This window comes from Danio rerio, chromosome 3, assembly GCF_049306965.1.
Source record: "Danio rerio strain Tuebingen ecotype United States chromosome 3, GRCz12tu, whole genome shotgun sequence".
Lineage (NCBI taxonomy): Eukaryota > Metazoa > Chordata > Actinopteri > Cypriniformes > Danionidae > Danio > Danio rerio.
This window is the reverse complement of record NC_133178.1, coordinates 50,192,334-50,200,394: the sequence shown is the minus strand read 5'-3', so window position 1 is coordinate 50,200,394 and position 8,061 is coordinate 50,192,334. Positions and strand designations below refer to the sequence as shown.

The following is an 8,061-nucleotide window of genomic DNA, read 5'->3' as shown; positions in this document are numbered from 1 at the left end:
ATAGCCCTTGAAGATTTTCAGGACCACACTCGAAACCAAGAGGCAAGAAAATTTCCCAGAATACACCAGCCACAGCGGCAGGATCGCTGCACCCAGAAGTAAGAAGATGCACAAATTCAATTTTTTTGTCAATATTATACATTTTTAAAACAAATAAGCATGTTTTAATATATTCAAAAAAGCTAAAATAAAAACACGCAAAATTTCGCTATCTATAAACCCTAATAATAACTCCTGTACAGCAGTCCCACAACATTTTGACACTCGATCACACTCGAAAACCCTGTCAGATAAGTCTAGTGGCTGGGAATGAGCTTTTTACAGTGTCTGCTATAAAGTTAATGTTGTTTTTGGTGTGTTTACATTGATGAATTTGGCCACTGTGTATAGCTACGGTCTTATTGCCACATTATATCATTATAGTAACATAATATATGCCTTTAGTGATCTCCTGAAGATAAATACCAAAAAATAACACACCTGGAATAACTAGCAGTCGTGATCGTCTGATCTCATATGAAGCATGAGATCGCGATGACATATGACGAAGTGTGCAGGTCTTGTAGTGCTATTCCATTTCTTAGGGGTAAAGTTTCTAGCCCTTCGCCTTCACACTCGTTTTTAATGGCCAAGGAGAAGAGGTAGGGGTACGAAACTAGAATTAAGATTAGGCCAAAGTTTTAGTTTAAAGGTGTGCACACTCATGTAAACACATTATTTTGGTTTTATTTTTAGATCCTCATACCAAAAAGATTTGAGTTTTTTTATGAAATTGTAGGTTGTACTGTACATTACATTACAGCTGGGAAAAGTTCTAAATTTATTGATTGTAGTTCATTTTACAACACAGAAACCTTGCATTTTAACAAAGGTGTGTAGACTTTGTATTTCCACTGTATTGGTTTTTCATTGTTCAGGCACAATTTGTTGATGTGCTCCAGCAAAAGTGATGTTGAGTGTGACAACATAAGAGAGAAGGGTCCCTGCTCTTGTGGTCACAAGAGATGCAACTAAATACTAGTTGTTAATTCTAAGTGAATTGACGGCGTAAAATCATTAGAAAATTAGTGTACTGTCTGCTTAATAGCTGTAAACACTTTAATTTTGTGGTCTCCAAACGACATTTTGATTACTAGAAGTCATTTTTTAAGTAAATATCATATTCTAACCCTACACTTTAAAAATGCTGGGTTGCTCATTGCTGGTTAAATATGGACAAACCCAAATGTTTGACCCAACATTGGTTAATACAGTCCAGCATTTTATTCTGAAGTGTGATGTAAATGTTTACTAATACCCTACTAATCTCTGTTGACATGTTCTCACTTTCATAATCAACAGAATGCCTAAAGGATACCATCAAAACAAAAGTGTAACACCATAAAATGTCCCCACATCAGTAGGAAAGTACTGAAACACAAGCGTCATTGAGTTCCCAAAACAATAATGCTTACACCAAACATTTCACGGATCAATGGCAGAGGTTGTTTTAGCCTCAAGCAACAGTTGATCCAGTAGTGAACCAAGACCAAATATATAAAAAAACAAAACAAAGTGGACAAGGTGTGGTTCAAACCTGACTTCTCAGAATTTGATGATGGTAGTCTTAAGTCACGGCTCTATAAAAGGTAATTATTGGCAGAGGACGGCCTTGTTCTTGGGAAGTGTAGGTGCTTGTAGGAGGTTTGTGACTTAGTGTAGCAACAAACACTGTAGGTGCAGCTTTGGCTCATCGGGTTTCTGTATTAGAAGCGAGCAGACTTTATTCCAGCGACACAGCCATGCCCTTACGACCAAGGGCGTCTTCTCAACCTGGAAGAGCAAACACTCTTCCGAGCTTCAAACCCTTCCCAATCCTGCGGCCAAGAGCTTCGTCTTCTCACACCAAATCGCCATTGGAGGATGAGCTGTCTTGTCCGATTTGCTGTGAGATTTTCACTGACCCTGTTGTCCTGAAGTGCAGCCACAGTTTCTGTCGCCTTTGCCTTCACCTCTTCTGGAACAAGAAATCACCTAAGAGGGAATGTCCAGTGTGCAGAAGGAAGTGTATGCCATCTGAGCCCACTGTGAGTTTGGCTCTAAAGAATGTGTGCGATGCCGTCTTACAGGAGCAAAAAGTATCTGTTGGAGTGCCAAGCATAGGTTCATCCAACGGGACGTCCAAACCAGAGGCACTTTGTGCCACTCACGGGGAGGGACTCAAGTTGTTCTGCCAATCTGATGAAGAGGTTCTCTGCTGTGTTTGTCAGACATCCAAGAAACACCAAGGCCACAGTGTGTGTCCTTTGGAAGAGGCGGCAAATGATCTCAAGGTGAGAGTATTTTCTAATTTTTCAAAATACATATTTGTTGGATTTTGTTTTAACTTCTGATCAAAATATAAAGGGAAAAGTACAACTTTATTCTGAACCATTTAAACATAAGAAATCAAACAAATGATTAAAATGGTGGAAAAGATAAATAAAAAGCTCAAATAATAATCCCAGGGCCGTTTATATCGAAGTTGATATTTAGCCGCACTATGTTGTTGTTTCGTAACATCTAACTTTTTTGAGGTGGGTCATTAGCCCAACGCTCAACCCCCAACCTGGAGGACCAGGACATACACATGTGTCACCATGGTAAACTCAGCGTAACCAATTTACCTATAGTGCATGTCTTTGGACTTGTGGGGGAAAACGGAGCACCCGGAGGAAACTTATTCCCAGTGATGGTTGCATTTAGGGGTGTGGTTGGGTGCCACGCCTCCTTTTTAAAATCTTACATTTGTGTACGACTGAACTCCTCATCCTCCCCGTTTCCTTGTGTGATCAGGCTGGAACATTACAATAGACAACAAAAATGGTTTGACAGTTCAAGCACTCAAAATGTTACATGGTCCACCTGGTTACAAATCAAATAATTAACAATATAGGTCAGCTTATCCAGAGCAAGGTTGCTAGTCTTTTTTTTTTTTTGATCCATTGGCTACAAGACAATAACGTGCTAGGCTTGTATTAAGCTAAACTCTATTAGCTTGTCCTTCACCTCCAGATTTACAGTAATATAGGGCACCCAGTTCTACATTACATTTTGTACAACTGTCAGGAATATTTGGATTAAATCTATGCTGTTTATCTGTAATGTAAGTTTGTAGGAGCCAGTTACACTCATTGGCCACTTTATTATATACACCTTTCTAGTGCTAGGTTGGACCCACTTTTGCGTTTAGAACTGCCTTAATCTCTTTTGGCATAGATTCAACAACATACTAGAACTTTTCCTGAGATTTTGGTCAATATTGGCATGATAGCATCACGCAGTTGCTGCAGATATGTCGGCTACAAATCCATGATACAAATCTCATTACATCACATCCCAAAGGTGCTTTATTGGATTGAACTCTGGTGACTGTTTGACTGGTGACATTTGAGTACAGGGAATTCATTATCATGTTCAAAAAACCAGTCTCAGATGATTCGCGCTTTATAACATGGCGCGTTATCCAGCTGAAAGTAGCCACCAGAAGATGGATACACTGTGGCTATAACATTGACACAATGATCAATTGGTACTAATGGGCCCAAAGTGTGCCAAGAAAATATCCATTGCACCCCCACCACCAGCCTAAATTGTTGATTTAAGGCAAAATGAATACATGCTTTTATTTTGATAAAAGCAAACATTTGATGATGTTGATGCCAAATTCTGACTTTACCATTAAAATGTCACAGCAGAAATTGAGACTCATCAGACTAGGCAACATTTTTTCAATCATCTATTTTCCAAGTTTGGTGAGCTTGTGCAAATTGTAGCCTCAGTTTCCTGTTCTTAGCTGAAAGGTGTGGCACCCGGTCGGGTTTTTTGCTGCTGTAGCCCATCTGCCTCAAGGTTGGACGTGTTGTGCATTCAGAGATGCTCTTCTGCATACTTCAGTTGTAACAAGTTGTAATTTGAGTTACCGTTGCCTTTCTATCAGCTCGAACCAGTCTGCCCATTCTCCTCTAACCTTTGCCATCAACAAGGCATTTGCACCCACAGAACACAGCAGTATTTTAATAATAAGTCATTCAATCAATACTGACGTAGTTTTTCTATTATGTTAATGGGAATATGTACTTTTTTGCCATTTGTTTTTCAGGAGGAAATGCGGCAGATTGTAATTCCACTGAAGAAAAGTCTAAGACGCCTGTATGAGGCCAAACAAGAATGTGATGACATAACTGTCCACATAAAGGTATCAACAAACTTTCAGACTTACAAACATCATATGATTCACTAACCGTCAACAGATACCTGCATTGCCTTTTTCTTGTTGGTTTCACGTAGAACCAAAGGCAACAGACAGAGAAACAAATTCACGAGGAGTTTGAAGAGCTACGACAGTTTCTTCTAAAGGAGGAATCTGCAAGAATTGCTCTTCTGGCAGAAGAAGAAGAGACAAAGAAACAGGCCATTAAGAAAACAACAGACTCAATCACTTATGATATAAGCACATTTTCTCAAGCTGTTGTGGCCATAGAAAATGAGATTGCTAATGATGACAGCCTCTTTTTACAGGTAACCTGCTGCATTTGTATTGCTAACAAATCTTATCACTTATGTAGAATTATTAACAAGTAACTGATCCTGCTTTCCCTACAGAACTACAAGAATGTCAAAACAAGGTAATGGTACACTATACATTGTACAGTATTTAATTGATTTATTTGCTCATTTATTTACTAATCTCAATGCCATTACAGAGCTCAGATAACATTCCACGAACCAGAAAAAGTCCCCAATTCTCTAATCAGCGTTGCGGAGCACATCTCCTCCCTGAAGTTCAGAGTGTGGGAAAAAATGCAGAATCTGGTGGAATGCAGTAAGTGCTCAATTACTAAGTTTAATGACCTTGTGTGTCAGAATAGCACAATAGGTTACCTTTAAATTTGTGAGTTGGAACATCGCACATTGATAATTTGTAATGGCAAGAAGAGAAAATTACTCAACTGCAGTTGGTTTGTTCAACCAATGTAGTAAGAACATTTTGTAAACATCATACTTCATATATTGACTGAATCCACTGAAAAATTTTTGGGTCACTTAAAGACATTAAACCCATTTAGCATATACATGTATGAGTCAAAACATTATGACCACATGGGTATACTGTTGGTCGTCAATGTGGTGTCAAAACAGCACCAGACAACAGAGGCATGGACTCTACAAGACTGCTTATGGCAGGGGTGCCCAAACTCGGTCCTGGAGGGCCAGTGTCCTGCAAAGTTTAGTTCCAACCCCCATTAGACACACCCGAACTTGTTAATTAAGCTGTTTCAAGGTATACTAGAAACGTCCAGGTAGTGTGTTGAAGGAAGTTGGAGCTAAACTATGCGGGACACTGGCCCTGCAGAACCGAGTTTGGGCAGCCCTGGCTTACAGTATGGCATCTCGTGGTGTTCAAAACCAAGATGTTAGCAGCAACTCCTTTAAAGCTCTGCTCACACTGTGCGCTTTCAGTCACAATTTCGTCATCTGAGACAACTTTGGAATATCTTAAAAGGTTCCAGTAATCCTTGGCTAAAATCTGTTGTCTTTTATTGTTGGTTTGACATCGTTGGTTAGTTTACCAAAAGCTGCCTAATGGCCGTTGTAATCCAATTTTCTGAAGTTCTGTAGGTGTGCTCTAGTGTGACTTCAGCTACTATTAGCATCACACCAAGAACCGATTGTATCGTTGAATCCAATGACACAATTAGCGCAACAACTTAGAACAGTTTTCTTCTGGTTTTATTATTGCGGCACACTGTGAGCAAATGTGCAGCTTTGTTTATGTTTGCTGTGAGATATCATGCCAAAACATGGGCCAGTGAAAGTGTTATGGATGGATGATGTCAAACTCTGGCTGAACTTTCTTTTACGTCTGTGTTTGGTGCATCTTGATTGTTGTTGGGTCTGACATTATGACAACTGGGGTCTTTTAGTGTGAGATGGAGATCATGTTTGTGCAATAAAATAAAGATTATTAAAATTCACTAAGTGTGAGCCAGGCTTGATGAGGTAAGTCCAGAATGTTGACGTAAATCTCTTGTGGATCGACTTGTTGGTCCAGCAAATCTCACAGATACTCAGTTGATTGACAGATTTAGAAGTTGAAGGCCAGAACAACAACTAGAACTCTTCATAATGCCCTTCAAACCCATTTATACCAGGGAACTGAACTGGGGTATCTAGTCTGCAGCAGGGCTTAGGTGTGGATAACAAGTGTCAAATTTATGTCCACATGAATGTCTGGATCCTAGCATCTACATCAGGGGTCTTAAACTCAATTCCTTTAGGGCCACAGCTCTGCACAGTTTTGCTTCATTCCTAATCAAACACAGCTTATCCAACTAATCAATGTGTTCAACACTACTAGACACTATTAGATCACCTGTGTTTGATTAGGCTTAGAGCAAAACTGTGCAGAGCTGGAGCCCTCCAGGAATTAGGTTTGAGACCTATCATCAACATGAATGCATGGTTCATAGCATTTCATTGCCGAAAATTACATTCCTTTCTATTAGTTTGTCATCGTCACACAGTGCATCTTGGTGCCATAATCTACTTAGGGAAATTATTATATGCACACTTGTAAATGGGCATCTATGAGATATTAAAGGATGGGCTACTTACAAGGTTACTAGGCATTGATCTTCCAATATTTATAGTAGTTTTGATTCCGGTTTGTACTTTCCTTCTTCTGACCACTTTTGGAACATTCTCACCACTGTTGGGTTGCTGTTTCAGAGACAACCTGACCAGGCCATAAAAATGTGATTTATATTGATATATGATATTTAATCTACCCAGACCAAGGATGGAATGTGAGATTGAAAGGCGGATTGGTGCAGCGACAGCAGTAATATGGTCAATGTACCGGTCTGTTGTTGTAAAGAAGGAGCTGAGCCGAAGGGCAAAGCTCTCGATATACTGGTCAATCTACATTCCTACCCTCACCTATGGTCATGAGCTTTGGGTCATAACTGAAAGGACAAGATCTCAGATACAAGCGGTCGAAATGAGTTTCCTTCGCAGGGTGGCAGGACGCACCTTTATAGATAGGGTGAGAAGCTCGGTCACCCAAGAGGAGCTCGGAGTAGAGCCGCTGCTCCTCCACATCAAGATAAGTCAGCTGAGGTGGCTCAGGCATCTGTTTTGAATGCTTCAGGGATGCCTACCTAGGGAGTGTTCCAGGCATGTCCTACTGGGAGGAGGCCTCGGGGAAGACCCAGAACTGGCTGGAGGGACTATGTCTCTCGGCTGGTCTGGAAACACCTTGGGATTCCCCCAGAGGAGCTGGAGGAAGTGTTTGGGGAGAGGGAAGTCTGGGGTTTTCTGCTAAGACTGCTGGCCCCACGATCCTGCCCTGGAAAAGCAGATTAAAATGAAATGAGATAAATCTACCCAGACGTTTATATTTGGCCATGTTGGGACTCGGACACATCAAGTCGACGGTTGGTCATCAGTCTCTTGGTCAGCGTCAGTCAGGCTAGTTGGTTTGGTGTGTTCCACATGTCGCATCGAGTTTATGTCGGAGCTCATGGGCCCGATTCAGTATGTTAAATCGCCATTAGCCGTCGACTGAAGAGAGCGCTCAGACCCTTTATTAAGCAATTAATCAAGAGGGTAAGTGTGATGTAGTGAAGTGATATCGCAAGTACACAATCCAAGCCAAGGAGGAACACAAAAAAACCCCAATATGGATTCCGGTTTTGTGATTCTGAATGAGAAAAGAGATATGGAAAGTCATGTACTCTTGCACAGGTTGGCTGCCGTCTGTTTGGTGTGTTCAGGGGCAGTTTTTTGGTCCAGACAGATCCAGACGTGAGCAAGCAAAGGATGACAACATAGTTGGGTTTCGTGGGTACTATTTGTTTGGTGCTGGCTTAGTGGGTACTAGTCCTTAGGTGATGATCAACAATATTCATCTGTAAGTGGTCATTATGTTTTGACCCATCAATGTGTATGAATTCTGAACTTCTTTCCATTGTGATTCACACTGTATGGAGCCTCTAAAAGGCATAAAGTAAAAACAACTTGCTTCAAACCCTTGCACTT

At 40.7% G+C, this 8,061-nt stretch overlaps 1 non-coding gene across 4 annotated transcripts in view; it reads left to right on the top strand.

Annotated features, from left to right (window-relative positions):
* The first annotated feature begins 1,650 nt into the window (after positions 1–1,650).
* The window catches only part of trim35-12 (tripartite motif containing 35-12), a 28,322-nt gene continuing 21,911 nt past the window's right edge, over positions 1,651–8,061 (top strand). For 3 of the 4 annotated variants that reach the window (XR_012401219.1, XR_012401218.1, XR_012401217.1), the window contains exons 1-5: positions 1,651–2,312; positions 4,121–4,216; positions 4,309–4,539; positions 4,624–4,646; positions 4,725–4,843. This is a non-coding gene — a transcript (tripartite motif containing 35-12). Of the gene's footprint in view, positions 3,551–3,713; positions 4,217–4,308; positions 4,540–4,623; positions 4,647–4,724; positions 4,844–8,061 lie in introns of all 4 variants that reach the window. The other variant, XR_012401220.1, reaches the window with a different exon arrangement.